This window comes from Anabrus simplex, chromosome 1 (genome assembly GCF_040414725.1).
Source record: "Anabrus simplex isolate iqAnaSimp1 chromosome 1, ASM4041472v1, whole genome shotgun sequence".
NCBI lineage: Eukaryota > Metazoa > Arthropoda > Insecta > Orthoptera > Tettigoniidae > Anabrus > Anabrus simplex.
The window spans coordinates 671,450,529-671,473,452 of record NC_090265.1 but is presented as its reverse complement, the minus strand read 5'-3'; the positions used below and the strand labels follow the sequence as shown (position 1 = coordinate 671,473,452).

At 37.2% G+C, this 22,924-nt stretch overlaps 1 long non-coding RNA gene across 3 annotated transcripts; it reads right to left on the bottom strand.

Annotated features, from left to right (window-relative positions):
* Positions 1-463: 463 nt before the first annotated feature.
* LOC136871843 (uncharacterized) lies at positions 464-17,278 on the bottom strand. 3 transcript variants are annotated; one of them, XR_010859833.2, is made up of 3 exons: positions 17,184-17,278; positions 16,638-16,875; positions 464-2,486 (listed from the first exon to the last, which is right to left on the bottom strand). It is a non-coding gene; the product is annotated as an uncharacterized lncRNA (long non-coding RNA). The 3 variants fall into 3 exon arrangements; XR_011018044.1 differs by having other exon boundaries at positions 17,244-17,278; XR_010859835.2 differs by having other exon boundaries at positions 17,199-17,266.
* Between the last annotated feature and the right edge of the window lie 5,646 nt (positions 17,279-22,924).

The window sequence follows — 22,924 nt, the reverse complement described above, 5'->3', positions numbered from 1 at the left end:
TTCATTGCTACCTAGTGTACTGAAATAAAACATAACAGGCAATCAAGTGAAAATATGCAAGTATAATAAAAATGTCTCTTGGAAACATCAAACAACTTTAAATGTAAAGATGAAACATTTCCAGATTTTTTAATGGTCCATTCTGTATAGAAGCTTTTGTTTTTCCAAATCTAAGCAAGATGAAATAACAAATGGCTGAGTTCCAGACATTCAGATTGACTTTTCAGGTTTACTGGAAATGCACACGTTAATAACCTTACTACCGGGCTACTTCCAAAAACAATGTAGAATCAGTTATAAAAAGAAGCAATAAACTATAAATAAAATAAAGCATTATGCAATAATATAAAAAGTATTTTGTCCTAGTAGATTAATCAAATATAAGTGAAGAAAACAGTGCTGTTTGGGAAGAGAAAGGAATGGGGGAGCAATATGTACAATAGGACATTATTTTTTTCCCTAATTTAATGTTACTAGGGATTTACACACTGATTTGCGAATTTGTCTTTATTACATAATTTTGATGTAATAATTTATTTAAAAATACATACACAATAGTTCAATTATAATAACAAACAATTTAAGAAAACAATGTTGTGAGCAATCAACAATATCACATAGTGTTACTGAAAGAGGTATTGCCACTTAAAATATCCATGTGCAGCTATCCCAATCACTTTATGAAAAGACACGTGTAACTGAAAGATACCTTAACAAAATAGCTGGAAACAAAAGAGATAAAAATGGGGAAAACAATAAAGAATTTAAAGTTGTAGTATTTTATAACTTTTACTTCTTCTTAAAGATTGCAAACATGCAAGATTTTTTTGTTAAAAAAAGTTGACCAAGCAAGTGACCACGCAGTTTGGGTCATGTAGATGTCAGCTTGCATTCGGGAGATAGTGGTTTTGAACCCCACTGTCGGCAGCCCTGAAGATGGTTTTCTGTGTTTTACCATTTTCACACCAGGCAAATGCTGGGACTGTACCTTAATCAAGGCCATGGATGCTTCCTTCCCACTCCTAGTCCTTTCCTATCCCACCGTCGCTATAAGACCTACATATATATATATCGATACAACGTAAAACAAATTGTACAAAAATAATGAAAGCTGAAAATATTTCAGGCTGTAATAGATGAAATTATCCTCATGTGTAGTGAGAGTAAGCCTTAATTTGCAATAACATCCAAAAGAGGTGTCACAGTGATTAATAAAAGAACAAATCCTTGAACATGATAAAATAATAATCAGAGCTAGTAAACATACAGAAACTTTAAATTTAGTGCTATTACTTATTTAAGATATTATTGAACTTGGGCAAAGTAGTGCCACTGTTTGTTCATTGCAGTTTGTAGAGGAAGGCAGGACAAGCAGCGGGCACATCAGTGAACTGAGTGTAGTCATCACATGAATCTCACATCACCAATAGATAAGATGAAATTTACAGAATTGATGTGTTACAAATGCAAAAACAATAAGGCAAATTCAGAATGGAATGAGTGTTGATCATTCATTCAGGGACTAGTGACGTCACAGCAAAAGAAACGACTGAATCACCAAGGACTGACTGCCGACTACCCGACCAATCATAGATTTAGCATGCTACTGTACCTGGCAACAGAACCGCTTAACAGAGCACCAGATGTAAACAAGCAGTAGTCCCTGGCAGCTGGCCCAAATCCGTTGTATACGGGCAGCATGCCTGCCTCATAACCAGGGATTCCAGGTTTGATTCCTGGCCACACACAGATTTTAACCTGGACCTGAGGGCTTGTTCGAGGTCCACTCACCATACGGGATTACAACTGAGGAGCTATCAGATGGTGAGATGGCGGTTGCAAGCTAGAAAGCCAAGAGTAACAATCAAGAGGATTTGTCGCGCTAATCAAGCGTCAACTTATAATCTGCAGGTCTTCGGGCTGAGCAGTGGTTACTTGGTAGGCCAAAGGCCCTTTGGGGCTGTAGCCCTAGGATTTTAAAAAAAAATTCCAGCATGGCCAAGTGAAATCGTATTTTAAACAAGTAATACCACCATTAATTCTTTTCACAAAAACCATCACATTATGGAAATTGCAGCACATAGAATTGTTTTAAATACTAATTTTAGTTATGAAATCAATGGCTTGGCAACCTTGACACAGAGTTTTGTTGTATGCAGCAAAGTTTAGTTTGTTACTTCAGAAATGATAGTAGGCCTACAAATCACAAGAAAGTCATTCATCACATCAAGTCTGAGGTATAAATTCATTGTGTACACAACGGAGGTGACGTAAGAGACAGTGCTTATGTTTTGATTTGTAATGACAAGAATGACACTGAAATTGAGCTTCCTTCCCACATTCAACACGGATATGCCGCAACAAATTCTCTTTGTGCCGATAACGCCGTCCACATGACTGACACGAATGCATTGCTGGCTGGTGACCAATCACATTCATGACCAGTTCGTTGACTCCTGGGGACTGTGAAGGCAAAAAGGTAAAAACTGAAAAAAGAAACACAAATATATTAGTACAATGAATGTTGTTGATTTTCATTATTGAAATGTACAGCAGTATTAACATACACTATAATGAAAAGAGTTAACTAATATTTTAAATGATACTCTATTGACCCAACAGCTGAAATTGATGTAAATTACTATTTTTATGAATTCAAACATTTACAACATTATTGGGTATAAGTTTCATGGACCTTTGTCCTCTGCCATGAAATATGGCAAGGAAATGGGTCAGAAACTCTAATGAACAACATGAGAAGGTGCTCATTCGACAACAAAGATATCAACTGTCAATGATGGTCTACTGTATGCAGACAAACAGGAAGTTCTAAGCATTGATGATTGATATCCTCAATTTAGGACAAAAAAATGTACAAACCTGGAGAAGTTGACATTACACATGAGTTAACAGAACCAGCTATGGAGTTCTTGGAAACAAAGAATTTTCTACTTTAAGGAATTGAAACTTTGCTTTATAATTCTTGGGAATCACAACTGGAAGTAAAGAATAATAAACAAAAGAAAAAAAATGAAAGCAACAAGTAACCACTGTAAACCATAGTACGAAGGAACCATAAAAGAGTTATTGATGATAATAATAATAATAATGACGATAATGTATAGCTACTGCTAACCTGGAACAGCCTTGTAAGGCAGACCCTCCGATGATGATGGGTGGCATTTACGGTGAATGAAACCTGCATATTAGTGAGGAAGATACATAAGGTGACCACGGGAGCCTGCTGAGTCTAGTATTGTTTCAGCATACTAGCTTTAGACTCATCTACAACCTCCTATGACCTCAAATTTCTTTTCTTCTGATCTCAATGATACTACGATTATGAGGCCGAGGGAATCTTCCATTTACTTACCTTTGACTGTTACCATCACTCTTTGAAGGTTCAGAACTCTTTCCTATTCTTTGTGATTAATGTTAAAATGGAGTAATGATAATGTCAATTTACTCCTTATAAGAACAATTACCACAACACACTTGAAGCTGCAGAATACCGCAGCCTTCCTTGAAGCGAGAATGTCATTAACATTGTTTTCATTATACAAGAACAGACAATGTCCAACAACCTGTATTACTGTGATCACTGTTGTAGTGCAAGAAAGTGTATTTATTTGCTGCTATAACTTCAGAAAGAGCTCCCAGTAACTTATGAGGAACCATACCACCATTTAGGACAAAAAAGTGTACAAACCTTGAGAAATTGACATTACACATGAGTTAACAGAACCAGGTATGGAGTTCTTGGAAACAAAGAATTTTCTACCTTAAGGAATTGAAACTTTGCTTTATAATTCTTGGGAATCACAACTGGAAGTAAAGAATAATAAACAAAAGAAAAAAATTGAAAGCAACAAGTAACCACTGTAAACCATAGTAAGAAAGAACCAAAAAAGAGTTATTATTATTATTATTAATAATAATAATAATAATAATAATAATAATAATAATAATAATAATAACAACAATAATGTATAGCTACTGCTAGGCTGGAATAGCCCTTGTGGGGCAGACCCTCCGATGATGATGGGTGGGATTTACGGTGTATGAAAAAGTCCAGGTTAGTGAGGAGGATGATAGCGTTATGTGCAGCGAAGAGATGCAGGAATGTGGGGGATAGCAAAAACACCCAGGTGCCAAGCTAAGGGAATTAACCGTTTAAGATTAAAATCCCTCAATCCAGCCGGAAATCAAACCCGGAGCCCCACACACCAAACTTAAAGATGGTGACCACTCAGCCACGAAGCTGGACGAAAAAAGTCAATAAGATGTTCACCTTTGGCATAATTATGGCATATGGATAATGGGCTGGAAGTTGAACAGTTGACTGTTTAGTGGCCTATTACTGAATGATATGACTGTGATTCATCCTGGGTATGGAGAATATGACTGGATCTGGATTTACTTAAATGCCCATGCAAATATGTAATGAAATACAAGTAACAGTGAATCTCAATTTTTTAAGAATTTTTTATTAATGTAAAAGTAGAAAAATACTGTTTTATTTAACAATCATATATACACACATACTCATTACAGACCGTTATGCCTTTCAGCATTCAGCTTTTGTGAATTACTAAACACCTCTACAATCCTTTATTTGTAACTAGTTCTGTGACCTTGTTTAGTTCCATACCTCTGAAATCATTAGAAACCAAGTTTAACCACCGCCATCTTGGTCTCCCTCTACTTTAATTAAGATTCTATTAGAATAAAATTTATTGCAGCCACCTATTCAATAAAATTCACCGTTTGTGGTGATTAAATAAATAAGAATCTTAATTATTGTTATCTTCAATACGGAACAAACATGAGATTAGTTACTTGTAACTCCCTCTACTTCTTGTACTCTCCGTGACTGAGTTCATTACACTCCTAGATAAGTTATCCTCCTCCACTCACTTCACATAACCCCATCACCCAACCCGTTTTTTGTGTACAATTCATCAATCGAGTTCTTCATCACTTAGTCTTTAACTCCTCATTCTGAGTACCCTCCTGCCATTGTTCTCACCTGTTGTCTTTTCCCAGCAACCATTCCCCCTATTTTCATGTCTGTTAACTTCTTATTTATGAATAAGCTTTCACTCCCATAAAGTAAAGTTGGTCTGAAAACAGACCGGAAGCTGACTTCTTTCTTACAGAATACTGTTGATCGCAATTGAGAGCTCACTGCATTAGCTTTACTGCACCTTGATTCATTCTCACTTCCTATACTACAATTCTGGTAGAATACACACCCTAAATAATTTAATTGATCTACTTGTTCCAATTTTGTGTTCCCAACCTGACAATCAATTCTCTTACGTTTCTTCCCTACTGACTTCACTTCAGCTTTGGAAAGGCTAATTTTCATATAATCAATTCTCAATTCCAATATATTAGATTTTAGGCTTTCAACACAGTCTACCATTAAGACCAAGTCGTCAGCATAGGTCAAATTGCTTATTACATTTCCACCTAACTGAATTCCTCCCTGCCACATTCAGTCTCTCAATAGATGATTCATATAAAGTATGAACAACAAAAGGTAAAGATTACAGTCTTGTCTAACTGCTGGAAGCACTTTGAATCAAGAACTCAAGAATTCTACCATCAATTCTCACTGCATCCTAGCTGTCAATATAAATGCCTTTGATTGCTTTTAATAATCTGGCCTTAAACCCATTATCCCCCAGAACGGCTAACATATTTTCCCTCAGTTCTCTGTCATGTCTAATAATATATCCCTTATACTAATAATCCATGCCTTTGCTGGCTGGACCTAGTGTTTACCATGCACTATGCTTCTTGTATGGGCTAGAGCAATTTTGTTACTTTCACTGATCTGCCTCTGTCTTATTCTTGGCTTTGACAATATGAAAGTGATTGAGGTATGAGCGATGCTAGTAATGCCATTCCTTCTGCAGCCAGTCCCTGCTACAGTATGAATGGTGTGAAAAGGTTGCTCATAGGGTCGGTTTGGTACATTCATTTCAGTGGGATTTGGCAAACTGATACGTAATAGCAACTTCTGGCTCAGTGAGGAAAGCAACGGGAAACTACATCACTCCTCATTTCCCTAGGACCGAGCTCGATAGCTGCAGTCGCTTAAGTGCGGCCAGTATCCAGTAATCGGGAGATAGTGGGTTCGAACCCCGCTGTCGGCAGCCCTGAAGATGGTTTTCCGTGGTTTCCCATTTTCACACCTGGCAAATGCTGGGGCTGTACCTTAATCAAGGCCACGGCCGCTTCCTTACCATTCCTAGGCCTTTCCCATCCCATCGTCGCCATAAGACATATCTGTGTCGGTGCGACGCAAAGCAAATATTTAAAAAAAAATAGCATTTCCCTAGGACGCCTCTTCAGTGATGCCTAAGCCATCTATGACAGCTGATGGCGGAGCTGTTGAGGATCCAACCAGCCTTAGGGCTGAAGACAACATACATACTAATAATCCATTAACTGGTCAGCGAATTCGTAAGCTACTACAGGAAGAAACTTTCACACTAAGACTCCACATACTTTAAGAGGGAAAGCACTGAATTTTATGCCAAACACCCTAAAGCAAACTTCTGGATAAATAACCAGAAAGGACTGTCAAACTCCAAATGGGGAATGCTCTCAAAATGTTGTGCAACATTTCGGTGGTTCAAGCAGTTCCTGGAAGATGTCCTGGCACAATCCGCTGCCATCTTTCAGATTGTGGCTGGAGTGAAACTTTTGGTCATGCATTAGGATACTGCCGCAAAGGAGAATTGCTAAGGAACATCTGCCATCACAGAGTGAGAGCAACATTAGCCTATGTACTGAGAGATTTGAAGTGGAGAGTTTATGACAAAGTAAACCACATCTCTTCCACAGGGTCCAACACAGGAGTAGATACTGTTGCCATCCACCAGCAGACTCAAACAGCTGTTATTCTTGACCCAACCATCCGGTTTGCAAGATACTTATCCCAGGCCAAGGAAGTTAACCAGGAAAAGAAGAGCACTTATGAACCATGCATCCCATATCTGAGTGAGACATTACATTCGCCCAGAAACCTGGTCCGTGATGGGTCTGCTATTCCGAAGCAGAGGCAGTGTACCCAAATATATGTGGAAAATCTTGGAAAAAAAACCCCTTGGAATCCAGCACATAACTCTGGAAAAATTATAGTAGACATTTTTAAAAGTTTCAATGATTATTTTAAATCATCACTTATACTACTCCTAAATGATGAATCATTTAATGTTTTCTTTCTTTACAACATTCTTCATATTTTCGGTTATCATTGTCCATATTGTAAAAATTCAGGATCCTCGTGGTCATTCACATTTTTTTTTTTTTTTTTGCTAGCTGTTTTACGTCGCACCGACACAGATAGGTCTTACGGCGACGATGGGACAGGAAAGGGCTAGGAGTGCGAAGGAAGCGGCTGTGGCCTAAATTAAGGTACAGCCCCAGCATTTGCCTGGTGTGAAAATGGGAAACCACGGAAAACCATTTTCAGGGCTGCCGACAGTGGGGTTCGAACATACTATCTCCCGAATACTGGATACTGGCCGCACTTAAGCGACTGCAGCTATCGAGCTCGGTCATTCACAACTTGTGAACTGATGTCTTATGAAAATAGCGCTAGGTCTATGAAGCATAAACATAACAGCCTATTCCTCTCGCAGCATTTTTCAATTACCTGGTGCATACTGAAAATCTATAGCCCCTAAGTGGACTGAAACCACACTGGTTTTCATCCAACTTACTCTCAACCACTGATCACACCCTCCCTTCCAAAATGCCAGTGAAAACCTTGCCTGGTATACTGATCAATAAAATACCTCAATAGTTGCAATTCTTCCTGTTCCCTTGCTTATAGATAGGTATAATTACTGCTTTTGTCCAAAAAGAAGGTAGCTTACTAACATTCCATGATAATCTTATTACTGTATGAAGCAATTTCATTCCTACCTTCCCACTACATTTCACCATTTCAGGTCTAATTTTATCTATTCCTACTGCTTTATAAGACAATGGAGTTTATTTACCATCCTTTCCACTTCACCTTTCCTCAAGCATAATTTCTAGGGGCCGTATTTTTTGGTAATAGCGATACGTGCAAAATTTTTTCATATCCTCTTTCTTACATATATATGACCTTGTAGATACTTGAAATACCGTATTTTAGTAAAATGAGTTCGCGAAATATCACAAAATCTTATTTATTGTGCGAATTGAGCGAATAATCACGAAATATACCCCATTTGGTACGAAAAATGCGAAATTATCAAAAAAGATCACCAGAAACGTTTAAATCTTTCAGTTCAGTTACTTGATAGCGCTGTATATTATCTACACGCAAATCAATGCGCACTGTGTATCGGAAGTACATGTATTCAGTTCCGCGATCTGTAAGACAATCGATAAAAATCGATATCTGTTATCGATTACAGCAACAGTGATCATGTAGCAAGACCTGTCTTCGATAAAACAGTGCGCGTTATATTCTTTGGCAGTGTGAGTTCGCTACTGATGAAATTTAACCGGCAAATGCCCAGCATTTAATTATTAAAATGCCTAAAACTAAAGTTACAACAGTTTTTTCGAGGGCTGAGGAATACAAGAGTGAGGGGTTCTATGTATTTGATGCTGCAAAAAGAATACTAATGTGTAAATACTGTAATGTTCGTATTAAGTGGGAACGAAAGGACACATGCGATAAACACTGCAGAGAATCAGAAACTCATAAAAAGAAGAAGAATGAAGCAAGTGAACATAATTCTAAGCGGCAAATAACAATCGGCGATACTCTACACATTGCAAAGAAGTTGAAAAGTGATAGAGAACAATTTGTGATAGACACAACAAAAGCATTCATCCAAGCTAACATTCCTCTTGAGAAAGTGGATAACCTTGGCATGAGGGAGTGGATGGACAAGTATATAAAAGGTAAGATAAATAATTCTGTCTTTATTGTCCCAAAGACATCAAGGATGCTGCATCAAAAAGTATATTTAAAACCTCCTACCAGCAGTTCCTCATTAAGTGCTTCCAGCAAGGTACAGTACCTGTATGAGTGGAACGAGTGATTGTATGTGAAAATGATATGAGATTATTGCACAATAAATTAAATATTGGTTTAATATGATAATTTAAATTAAATTAAAAACATCCATATTGTATTTACGAAGTAGAAGTAGCCTAAAAATAGCTAGCAGTAAGTACAGTATTTAACTTAGATCTAGTCATGCAAGGATACATTCAGTCAAATTTCATTTAATATTTTTATTAAGCTTACTAGTATTTTTTACATTCGTATTTCTTTCGTTGTGTATTGATTTTTTTTTCAAACCTGTATTATGTAGGCAGTTACTTTTTCTTTCTTTCTTCTTTGCGTGTATATATTCATATTTTTGTCTTAAAAATTAGTGTTATTTGTAGTTCTTAGTATTTTAAATTAATCAATGTCATTATATGGAATAGTAACAATATGTGTGCGGTTAAGTGTAAGAAAGGGCCAAGAGCCCTAACTTTGCCACAGAAAATAAAGGCTTTATCTATCTATCTATCTATCTATCTATTTGTAGGCCTATTGTAAATAAATCATCGGGTTGAGTAGTAATAATGTTTTTACGTCCCACTGACTACTTTTACGGTTTTCAGAGACGCGGATATGTCGGAATGTTGTCCTGCAGGAGTTCTTTTATGTATCAGTAAATCTACTGACACGGGGCTGACATATATGAGCATTTTCAAATAACACCAGACTGAGCCAGGATCGAACCCGCCAACATGGGTTCAGAAAGCCAGTGCCTTAACCGTCTGAGCTACTCAAACCCGGCCGGGGTATTTGAAGGTGCTCAACTACGACGCACCCACGTCGATATATTTACCGGCATGTAAGACAACTTCTGTGGGACAAAATTTTGGCAACTCGGTAACTCTGAAAATCGTAAAAGTTTTCAGTGGACGTAAAACCAAAACATTAGCAAGTTACTGGTATTATAGTATTAATAGTATTCCTGTATTATGCTTTTTTTTTCTACAGGTGCTGGTGATCTTCCACAGGCAAATACTTGCCGCCAAAATTACATTCCACTTGTTAAAGCAGAATATGAAGTGAAAGAAGCTGTGAGAAATAGAAAACTGATAATTCACTGCGATGAAAATACCAGTAGGAAAGGGGAAGCAATTTTCATAATTCTGTTCCGTATACTTCCTGTAGATGCCCTACCTTCAAAGTTATACGTTGCTTCAGTGAAAATTTTGCAGAATGTTGATTCGCAAGTGTTGTCAATCTATAAACAATGCAAGTTGTCGGCATATCCTCTGACAGTGCCCCATATATGACAAAGTGTGTGCGTACTCTCAAAGGTTTAATTTCAGATGACTTAGTTCACGTGCAGTGTTGGGCCCACAAATTAGATATCATAACCAAGCTTGTGCCCAGCTACTTCACCAGTCTGAATAAGTGCGTAAGTATGACTAAGAAAGCATTCAAAAATACCCGGAAGCGCAAGCATAGATATTTGAAATTCCTTCGGGAGAAATACAGTCGCGGTGAGAAGACGGTCAAACTTTTCCCATGCCCGTATTAACCCGCTGGGGATCCTGGCTCGATTCAGCTGTCTATTTACAAGAATATCTCTGTGATCTGGTTGAGTAGTTTAAAGAGTCAGATGATGTCAGTGATGCTGTAAAATATTTCAAGGATCATGTAGCAAGACCTGTCTTTGATAAAACAGTGCGCGTTATATTCTTTGGCAGTGTGAGTTCGCTACTGATGAAATTTAACCGGCAAATGGCCAGCATTTAATTATTAAAATGCCTAAAACAGAACAGAAAAAGAACAGAAGGCTATATTGTATGAAGCTACCTGTGCTAAGGAACATTGGACCTCTGTATCTCAGTTTGTAACAGTGCTAGAAGGATCACACTATCCAACTGCCCACAAACTCACTCCTAAACTAGACATTATAATTGGAGGATTTGATTTAGTCAGAAAGTTAGTTTTAGATAGAGAGACTACTGTTGCCCTGAACCAGCTTTCAGGAGAAAGAAAAGATAGAGAAGAGAGAAAAATCAAGAATCTGCCGAAAAAATGCACTTAAAAGCTGAAAAAAATGATCGAACAGGATCCAGCTAGAAGAATATTTCAAGCCACTGCGGCACTATTTTATCTTCCGAATGTGCTCAGCAATGAAGTGAACTCTACTCTCATGGACAGTGTGAAGAGCATTCCTATTCTTGCTAGCATATCCACGAACAGTTTCTTCCAGGGCTATATGGCTTTGCAAAATGCTGCGAAAGCACATCTGGGGGAGGAGAAGAAAGAAGACCTCGTTAGTGAGGTTTTAGGAGGCTTGATAGAAGACCACAGTGAATTTGCATCCAAGTGTTTACAAGCATTATGGCTTCTGACATCTAATGTGGACAGCGAGAGGGGCTCCTCTGCTTACACAAAGATACTTTCTGACTGTCGTACAACTCTGCATGCTGATAATGTTGAAACAATGCTTAGTTTGTACTTTGGAGATAAGTAATTGAACAGTAAAAAAAAATGTAACTATGTATAAATTGATATTACAGGGCAGATCACCTAACTTTATTTCGAGTTATCAGTGATTTATATATTTGTTTCTATAAGATTTTGTATATTTGGTTGTTCTAAGATTTAATAACAAGCTTATATTATAAGAGTTCTCTTTAAAAACCCTTATCACAAAATTAGATTCAGCCCATACGATAAGGAAGATTTCACAAGAAACATCAATCAGTATGACAATTTATTTCACGAAATACCTACCGAAATAGCGTTAGTTTTAACACCAAAATCAACAGTTTTATTTCACCAAAAAATAAGGCCCTTAATAATTTCACTCACATCACTGTTCTTCTCCCCATGAGCTCGGCTGTTCGCGACATCAACAGAAATCTCCTTTTAGTGCTAGGTTTTAATATTAATATCCTATGATTGCTTTATCTTTGTAATTTGCTTTTAAGGCAGAAGAAGGCCCAACAGGGCTGAAACGTGTATGTTTTATAGCCTTAGTTCTTAAAATTTCCTTAAGACATGCTATGTATTGATGCAGGTGGAACCTTTTAATTGTATATTTTCTTGCAATCAACAGAAAGATTTCCTTTTACATTGAGAAGATTTTCAAAATATTATTTCCAACTGTCCAGTGATTCCCTGAGGTCTACTATGAGTTCACCTGATTTACCCAAAACACTAAAACACTATTCATTTTCCTTTCCCTCCCTTTCTAATATTCTTTATTACTATCCAGAAAGATTTCCCTGCCGCTTGACCTAGTCTTTCCAGGTTATTACCAATATACTTCGCATGACTTCTTCTTGGATTCAACAATTATTTGTTTCACTCTGTTTCTTTCATTACCGAGCTCGATAGCTGCAGTCGCTTAAGTGCGGCCAGTATCCAGTAATCGGGAGATAGTGGGTTCGAACCCCACTGTCAGCAGCCCTGAAGATGTTTTTCCATGGTTTTCCATTTTCACACCAGCAAATGCTGGGGCTGTGCCTTAATTAAGGCCAGGCCGCTTCCTTCCCATTCCTAGGCCTTTCCTATCCCATCGTCGCCATAAGACCTATTTGTGTCGGTGCGACGTAAAGCAAATAGCAAAGAATAAAAGTTTCTTTCATCTACGTACAATTCCCTGTCTGCCTCAGTCCTTCAGTTCTTCTTTTTTACATATACAAGCTACCCTCACTTTATCATTCCATCAGGATGTTTGCCCTTTTCCATCTTTACACACAATTGTTCCTAAGCATTTTCTTGCTGTTTCTACTACAGCAGCTCTGTATGCCACCCATTCTCTTTCTATATTCTGAAACTGCTTACTGCCTATTGTTTGGAACTTTCCACTAAAATCCATGTACTTCTGTCCAATTTCCTCATTCTGGAGGTTTTCTACCCTTATACATCTGCAGACAGATTTCACTTTCTCTATCCTAGGCCTACAGATAAGATAGTGGTCTGTATCTCTGAAAAATCTCCAGAATACCTACATATTCCACAAGATTCCTGAATTCATAGTCATTTATGATATAGTCTATTATGGATCTGGTGCCCCTACCCTCCCATGTGTAGCAGTGCACAAACTTATGGTTGAAGAATATATTCGTAACTGCTAATCCAATACTAGCACAAAAGTCAAGTAAAACTTCCCATTCTTATTAGCTTCCATATCTTCCTCACACTTACCCTTCACTTTCTCATAACCTTCAGTTCTATTTCCAATGCTTGTATTGAAATCGCCCATTAGCATCATCCTATCCTTGCTGATGATCCTGAGACTACAATGTCACTCAATGCTTCATAAAAATTGTAAACTTCATCCTCATCTGCACCCTCATATAGTAAACAGACTTAGACAATTCTTGTCCCAATTCCTCCAACTATTAAATCTACCCACATCATTCGCTCACTTACGTGCCTAACAGAAACTACATAGTGTCCAACAGTATTCCTGATGAAAAATCCTACCCCCACACTCTGCCCTTCCCACCTGTTCAGAACACTGTATTACCTCCTGTCTCTTCCATGTTATTACCCCTTAGCCGAATATCATTAAGTCCTAACACATCCAGATGCATCCTCTTTGCTGACTCAGCCTGTTCTACTTTCTTTCTTCCATACACCCATCGAATTCCACTTTGTTCGCCAAGTTGTTTCCAAGGAATCCCTCTCCTGTCAAACGGAAGTGGGACTCGGTTACTCCCATAGGTCTGAGGCTTGCTTAAAACGTTCTGAGCGCTCTCGGTAAATATTCTGTGAAACATGATGCTACCCTACTTACACATAGTCCGAGTGAGAATTTCTCCTCTAAATGTGTTAGGGAACTAGCCGCCTGAGCACAAAGTTGGCCATGACTCAGGATATGTCCGAGATACACACTTCTATTACATAGCATCTGGTATCCCAATTCTCAGGACCACTTACAAGGCCACTCAGCTGTTTCCCATGGTTCATGAACTACGATGTGACTGCAGTAACCCACACCACGAACCGTTGTCTTATTTAAGCTTATAACAAATGATAAAGAAGTATTTGTTTGTATAGGAGTGGAATATAGGCCTAGATGATAACTGGTTCCAGAAGAAAGAAAACCCTTTGAAATATGATGTAACAGCAGAGTGGTGATTGTGAAACAGATAACATGGGTAACTACTAAAGAGGTTAGAAGGGGTTAGGTTCAACTCACTTGAAAGAATAAGAAGTCTATGAAATCTGACCTGAAGAAGAGACATGCTTCCAAGACATATCTGGAGATATCCAAGACTTAATCACCATGAGCAACTAAAGCAAAACAAATAGATCAAGCAGCATGGAATATTGAGTGCAGAAGCAGAAAGTATCAGCATAAATGGTAACTGAAAACAAATACTCCCCTATCAAATAATACTACAGAAGTGCAAGGGTAAGTATGTAGGCATTCCCGTATGTAAATTGTAGAAGTTAAAAATATAATTAAAAATTCAACCAATTAACTTTACTTTCTTGTACTATCTGTACAGCAAAAGGCAAAAGTTCAGAACAGCTTACATTTTCCAGCGCCACAAATCCGGGCGAGATTGTACTGTCATTTGTTTTTCTCTCGCTCGCTTCTCGCGAAGGACTTGATCGTGCAGTGGACAGAGTTGCCAACTATTCATATAAAGAACTAGTCCTAGTGCAGCAGCGCTACTTTTATTTACGAATCTCGTTAACACAGCGGTGCTATTTTTATTTATGAATCTCGTTACAGTAGGTTAGTGACAAAGTCATTGGTCTGGATTGGTTAGACAATTGGTCAGTGACAAAGCCATTGGTCTGGATTGGTTAGACCATTGGTCAGTGACAAAGCCATTGGTCTGGATTGGTTAGACCATTGGTCTGGGTCAAGCAAAGGGGGCCTGAGGGTGTAAGCTCCCAGGTTAGTAGCCGCGAAGCGGCCCTAGGCCTCTAGTATCCCGCGTGACACCTCCACTGGTCTGGATCAAGCAAAGGGGGTCCCCAGGTTACAAGCTGCGAAGCGGCCCTAGGCCTCCAGTATCCCGCGTGACACCTCCATTGGTATGTGTATCTATTGTACAGTTGTGTATTTCTTCCCGTAAGCCCCCGGGTTACAAGCTGTGAAGTGGCCCTAGACCTCTAGTATCCAGCGTGACAGCTCCATTGGTCTGTGTATCTATTGTGCAGCTGTGTATTTATTGTGCGCGTCATATCCCATAGTGTCTCACCCAATGGAAGTGCTGGTACGTACTTAGGCGATGGACTGTGGCGCGTGATAACTTCTATTAGGTTATAAAAGCAAAATTACTTGTGGGGGATGGCGGGTGGGTTCTTAACTGCCGCAGTGAACACATCGCTCTTCCACAAGGTATTCCCCTTAAGATTTCCAACATATTACATCCTTATAATGCTATAAAAGTAATGTAAGTCTTAATGAATTTTTACCCAGCAAAACCTTAATTTTTGTACTGGCAGTACTGATGGTTGAACTACTACAGACAAACTATTTAATTTAGTACAGCACTAATGGAACAAGGGGAATTCAACTGTAAACACTAGAATTCAGACTACTGTAACTGTAACCAAGTGTCACCCTCTAATAAAACAAAATCATCAGCGTAAGAAAGACATAACATTTTTCTAGAGTTCCCCTTGTACATAGGTTACAAAAAATACAATTCAGCTAAAATACTTCTAAAAATTCCTCTGCGAAAGCATCATATGCAAATTAGCATGCATAGTTTAAAAACAGCAATTCATCAGACCTGAATAATAGTATACTCAAGTTGAATTGCTGTTGCCCATTGGCTTACAAAGTTATGGGTTCTATTCAGAGAAATATTTCTTTCTATTTCTGAATTTGTATCCTCTGTCAATTGAAGTATTCTCTTTCTCCATTGCTTAGGCAAGTTATACATATTTACAAAATAAATTAAAAGTAGTATACCAAACAAGACAGACAACCTTCTAAAGTGGAAACATCAAATGATAATGCTGATGCTGATGATTAAATATGAAACAAATCAGGCTAAATCCTTATTCACAACAATCTTAGCCAATAAAGTAATGAATTCAAATTGCAGCAACTGTACATAAAAAATAGATAGAGGAATCATGCAGCCTTCTAATAATTTAAAAGAATTAACCTTTTATTTTCAGTTAACTTACTAGTCAACAGGAATAAGTCAGTTGCATTTACAACTACTTCAGGCTTTAAACAGTATAATCCAGAGTTCTCTACAAGTTAAAGTTTGGGATAACAAAATAAAAACAATCATCTTAACTGAGGTTGACAGTTTAGGTGAGTTTAATGGGAGTCATCTGTAATCTTCTTTTGCCATAATATTGCCCACCTCATTATATCAGAGGTAGTTTCACCATAATTTACAAGCAATTCAGATTCAATTGATGTTTATTGATAATATGAGGAATATCTTGGCACAACAATTTTTGTTTTCTTTTCCTACTCGGAAAATAATGACCATAAAGTTCACAAATGATCATCATACTTGTTTACAGAGTAGGCCTAGCATGTTGCTCTTGAATCTAGTCAGGATTTCTTTCTTTATATCAAGGTATGACATGAACATAAACAAAAACCCTATACCTACCTAATATAAACTCATAATGGAAATCAGCATTTACTTACAGTCAGGAAACTTTCCATAAGAATCTCTTCTTCTCTGGTATTCAAGTGCTGCACATCCAACAGTTCATATAGTATCTTTTACACAAAAATTCTTGGTTACTCAGACTATTTTTCAGCTTAATTACAGGAGCTAAGGTGGCCAATATTTAAAATCTTCAAGAACTTGACTCATATAATTCAATTTACTTTCCCTGTATTTACATGTATAAAGTCTTTTTATATACACCCACATCATTTTCTGTAACAAATAAAATAAATTTTGTTTGGGAGAAATGAGGTTATGTTTATATCAATCTCATGTGACAGTAATTAAACACAGCTATAGTAATTATTGAAATTCATGACACATGTTAAGTGGAAACTACATTAACATTTTTTTTTTTAAAGGCCTAATTCTACTTATTCTCTTTGGGCCTAATAGTAGAAAGTCTGAAAAGACCTTCAAGTCACTCCCATATAAGAATCTATTTATTTATTTTCTTACAAAGCAAACCCATATCTTATTATGACATTCAATCATGTTTGGATATTTTTACATATATTTACCAACAAATTTCAAACCTTGACAAGTGTTTATAAAGCATGATTAAATATTCAAACTTTTACCTCTAGCATGTAAACACATGTTCTGTTTACAAGCTATCCAAGGCTACCAACATTATGATCTACCGAAAAAATTACCTCAAAAGGTAACTTTTATTCTTGAAAATATAATTAATAAATAATTAATTGGCATATAAAATAAAACTGATGTTTTTCACATATCTTAAAATACACTTTGTCAGGTTTAGGCAGCCTACCATTGTAGGAAGTATAAGTTGTTGTTGTTGTTGTTGTTGTTGTTGTTGTTGTCGTCGTCGTCGTTGTTGTGTTGTTGTTGTTGTTGTTGTTGTTGAATAGACCTATTCTATTAATCATCCAATGCCATCAATTAAAAAATTATAAAAATATTCCATAACAAAAATAATTAAACCTAGACAGAAACATTTATTTCGGACATATAAAATGATCTTCGTTCATTGTCATGTTCTCTGTTTGTATATGGTATAGTGACTTTGATTGAAGATTTCAAAATGGTAGTGGTAAGCAATGAGGCAGTCATCATCTGGAATAACAAATTTTTATACATGTTGTTTTTGGAGTCATCAGTCCACAGACTGGTTTGATGCAGCCCATAATATCAATATTAATGGTCCATTATTGGACATTGGTAGGTGTGCTAGGTACCAACTGATGAGACCAGCCTAGCACACGAGGGCGAAACGCTGGCAACCAGGAATGAGTTAGCTGGAAAATTTATAATGTCCAATAATGGACCATTAATATTGATATTATAAATATGCTCATTCGGAACAAATATTTCAGATTCCCTATGGGAATCAACATCTATATCATTTGATGCAGCCCTCCATGCCACCCTATCCTATGCTAACCTTTTCATTTCTAGGTAACTGCTGCATCCTACATCTGCTCTAATCTGCTTGTCATATTCATATTTATACATAGTAATGTAATTTTGCCTCAAGACAGTTTCCTCTATGGTTCTGACAATTAAAAACAAAATTTTAATTAAACTTTGTTTACTTTTTTTCCAAGTATTTTCTAATTTTATTAATACTGCATTAGTTTCAACAAACTGAAAAACTTCACAGTTATGAATTAAGACAGACAAAAGCAATTAAAGGTACCGGTAGAAAAACTGATTAATGAAATGGGGAAATTAGATTGGTTTGAATATATTTAAATGAATGGTTAAAGAAAGAATATCAAAACAAACTCTTGAATTATCATACAGTAAATGAAAATAAAGTGAGACTGAGGAAGACCCAGATGATGATGATGATGGACTTGTTAAGAACAGCACAATGCTCTCAATGAGCTTAATTGGTCACACTCAACCCACTTGTGTGGTGATATTCATTTTATGGTATATTCAATTCATCAGATGCTCACATTAGTTCAGCCTATCTGTCACTGTGTAGTACACACCAGCAGTTATTTCTAAATATGATTTAGCTGAGAATGTGGATGTTTTCAGGTCTTAAAACTTGATTGAGCAGTTAGTCTTCAATAAATCTAATATTAATTAGCAAGTCAATACTATTTATTACAATATCATATTAAGCAACATACATGTATCGCCCTCTTTTAAGGGTTTCTTCAGTGCAATTCTTAGATTCACTAGATCAACATAAAGAGATGTCAACAATAACACACACAGACACTGATACAACTCAAACATTCTGTATGAAATTGTATAATAAGAAATTTTTCAAAATTAAACTTACTTAAAAAAAAACTTTAAAACTAATTAAAAAATAGGATATTGATGGGCTATTCCATGTTTTCACATATTTTTGATATTCCAGTCTAAAATTGGATATATTTCCTTAATCTTTCAAAATTGAAGACAAAATCAGTCACCAGTGATTTGTATTTAGAGCTGTCACCCAGGTGGCAGATTTCCTTTCAGTAGTTTACCTTGACTTATGACTTACTTCCTTTAATTCCTAGGTGGAATGTAGGGCCTCAATAGTTTACCTGATCTTTTTAAATGATCTCAAAGAAGTTGGAAATTTATAAACACCTCTCTAGGTAAATTATTCCAATCCCTAATTCCTCATCCTGTGAACAAATATATGTCACAATTTGTCCTCTTGAATTAAAAATTAATCTTCATATTATGGTCTTTCTTGCTTTTAAAATCTCTATTCAAGCTTACATAGGGACATTTTTTTTTATCTATTCAGGGGATTGTCGCTCGCCCAGTTGCCCATGCTGCGAGCCTGTCTCCCACCAAGCACTCTGCTATAATGCACTTCTCGGCGCCACAAGTTCCTCTCGTTTGCAGTATGCTGACAGCTTTATTAGCATAAGGTTCAGTTTAGTCAAGTGTTCACGTGTTTAGTGCTCAGTGTGTTCTTCCAATGCCACATTCCACATTTTCATTACATTAGTCTATGTGTATACATAATACCTTCATAAAATACAGGAAATATTGTTCAAAAACACTCTATGACTCAGTGCCGGGCGAGCGCTCACCGTATTACGGTAAAGTGCTTGGCGGGAGACACGCTCGCAGTACAGGCGACCGGACAAGCAGCAATCTCCTGAACAGATTAAAGTATGTCCCTGTACTAATGTCACTCCATGCTATCTCTCCACTGACAGCTTGGATCATACTACTTTGTCAAGCAGCTCAATTCCTTTCTCCCAAATCCTACCAACCCAAGGTTTGCAACATTTTCATAAAACTAGTCTCTTGTCAGAAATCACCTAGAACAAATTGTGCTGCTTTCCTTTGGATCTTTTCCAGTTTTCAAAGCAAGTAATCCTGGTGTGGGTCCTATACACTAGAACCCCACTCTAAGTGGGGTCTTACCAGTAACTCGTTCCCCCCTCCCTCACATCCTTTACTACAACCCCTAAATACCATTATCACCATATGAAGAGATATCCGCTCTTTGGCTGAATGGTCAACATAGTGGGCTTCGGTTCAGTGGGTCCTGGGTTCAATTCGCAGCCGGGTTGAGGATTTTAACCTTAAATGGTTAATTCCTTTGACTATATCTAACTTCATTTTTTAAAGTTACTGATTTTATGTTCCACTAACTATTTTTATGGTTTTCAGGACGTTCCAATAGTCCACGTACCCGGGAAACTGGAGCTGGTTCAAGATGATGATGATATGCAAAGGGGCCAGAATTTAGTCCTGAAGGAGTTCTTGTATGTAGCAGTAAATTTACTGACACAAGGCTGGCATGTTTGAGAACTTTCAAATACCACCAGACTGAGGCAGAATCAAACCTGCCAAGTTGGGCTCAGAATGCCAATGTTCTACCATCTGAGCTACTCAATCCACTTCTGCTGCTATACCTAGCTGGAATCCTGTAATATTTAAGCCTCACTGGAATAACCTTTCTTAAACATGAACTGCCTTCTATGAAACAAGTTAGTCATTTTGGAAACAGTCCGGCTCCATGGCTAAATGGTTAGCGTGCTGGCCTTTGGTCACAGGGGTCCCAGGTTCGATTCCCGGCAGGGTCGGGAATTTTAACCATCATTGGTTAATTTCCCTGGCACGGGGGCTGGGTGTATGTGTTGTCTTCATCATCATTTCATCCTCATCATGACGCGCAGGTTGCCTACGGGCGTCAACTTAAAAGACCTGCACCTGACGAGCCGAACCTGTCCTGGGATCTCCCAGCACTAAAAGCCATACGCCATTTTTTTATTTTGGAAATGAGTCTAATACAATCTGCTAGAATGCTTTTCCAGAGCTTACACGCAACACATGTCAAGCTGACTGGCCTGTAATAATCTACTTTATGTTTATCACCCTTTCCTTTGTACAGTGGGGCTACTGTAGCAACTCTCCATTCATTTGGCATGCTCCTTCATGTAATTGGTACCCAAATAAGTACTTATATGATTCTATTTCCTAACCCATTTCCTTAGCATATCCCCAGAAATCTTATAAATTTTGGCTGCTTTTAAAATTTTTTTTTCAAGCTTTGTATCTTTTTGTAAATATCTTTATTATCATAGGTTAATTTCACTAAAACTCATATGACTGCCAATTATGTTTGCCATCATGTTATCCTTAGCTGACTCATCATCATCATCAGTGTCCCTCTCCAGTCGCACGGGTGTTGTTAACAAGCCTTCTCCACTCCTTTCTGTCCTTCCACTTTTCCTGCTCCATTACTACCGCCACATCCAATCCAGCTTCTCTAATGTCCTTCCAAATCTGATCCATCCACCTTCTTCTCAGTCTTCCAACTGGTCTCTTTCCCTTAACTTCTCTTTCCAATTCCCTTTTTGCTACCTGTTCCTTTCCCATTCTTTTTACATGTCCGAACCATCTCAGTCTTGCTTTCTGTATGTTCCGTACTAACGGTTCTATATTTAGCTCTTCTCTGATTTTAATATTTTGAATTCTATCTCTTCTTGTCTTTTCAACCGATGTTCTTAAAAATGTCATTTCTACTGCTTGGATCTTAGTATCTTGTCTCTTATTAGTTACCAGCATTTCTAGTCCGTATGTTACAATTGGTATGAAATACTGTTTATATAATGTTAATTTTGTTCTCTTGGGTACTTTGTCATCCCATATAAGCTCTCTGACTTGATGATAAAATGTTGTACCTTTACTTATTCTGTTATTAATTTCAGAGTTGATTTCATTACTTCCAATAATAATGCTACCCAGATATGTAAACTGTTCTACATTCTCTAACCATTCTCCGTCTTTGTTCACTTGGCTTCTCTTTTCCACAGTGCATGAAGACAGTTTTCTTTTAACTAATTACCATTCAAAACTCCTTCAGATTTTCATTCCAAAAGTCCAGTCTCCTTTGTACTTCCTTTTCTCCCTTTCCCCAAATCACCTCATCATCTGGAAATACCAAGCATTCATTTCATCATTACTGATACTCTGTTTTATATGTTTTATGATTTTATCCATCAATATAATAAACAATAATGGCAACAGTGCACTTCCTTGCTTGAGACTTTTTTTTTTTTTGTATAAAATGTTTCAGAGTCACCACTCCCCATTTGTACACTGCTTTTACTCTCATGATACAACATTTTTGTCATGTTAATTAATAATTTTGGTGCATTTCTTTTCAATAGGCATTCACATACTTGTTTTCTCTTAACTGTATCATAAGCTTTTTCCAAGTCCAAAAGTACGAAGATGATTTCCTTGTCCCTTTCCAGATGTTTTTCCATTATTGTTCACACTGTAAATATCAAGTCTATTCTTGATCTATTTGGTCTAAAGCCATATTGTTCCTCCTCTTTGTTTCTATTATATCCCTCAGTCTTTTGTCTATGACTTCTTCCATTACTTCTTCCATTATTTTTAGCCCATGTGATAATAGGGTTATACCTCTATAATGTTCACATTTCTTCCTATTTCCTTTTTGAACAATGGTACAATGCTTCCTTGTTGCCAATCTTCAGGTATTCTTTTGTCTTTCCATATGGCATTGAGGGCTCGGTATAGCCACTGTAGTCCAATGCTTCCTGCTGCCTTAATCTTATCAGCATTGAATTCTTCTTTTCCACTTGCTTTGCCTTTGGTCATTGCTTTCACTGCCCTTTCAAGGTCTAACCATGTTATCAGGTTCCCTTCTCTTTCTCCATCTAGTATTTCCATTTTGTAATTTCCTCCCTCTGAGCAGACATCCTCAATATAAAGTTTTTCAAAATATTTTGCCATCACCTTCTGAAGACCCTTTTCGTCATGTACTATTGATCCAACTTCTCTCTTGATTTAT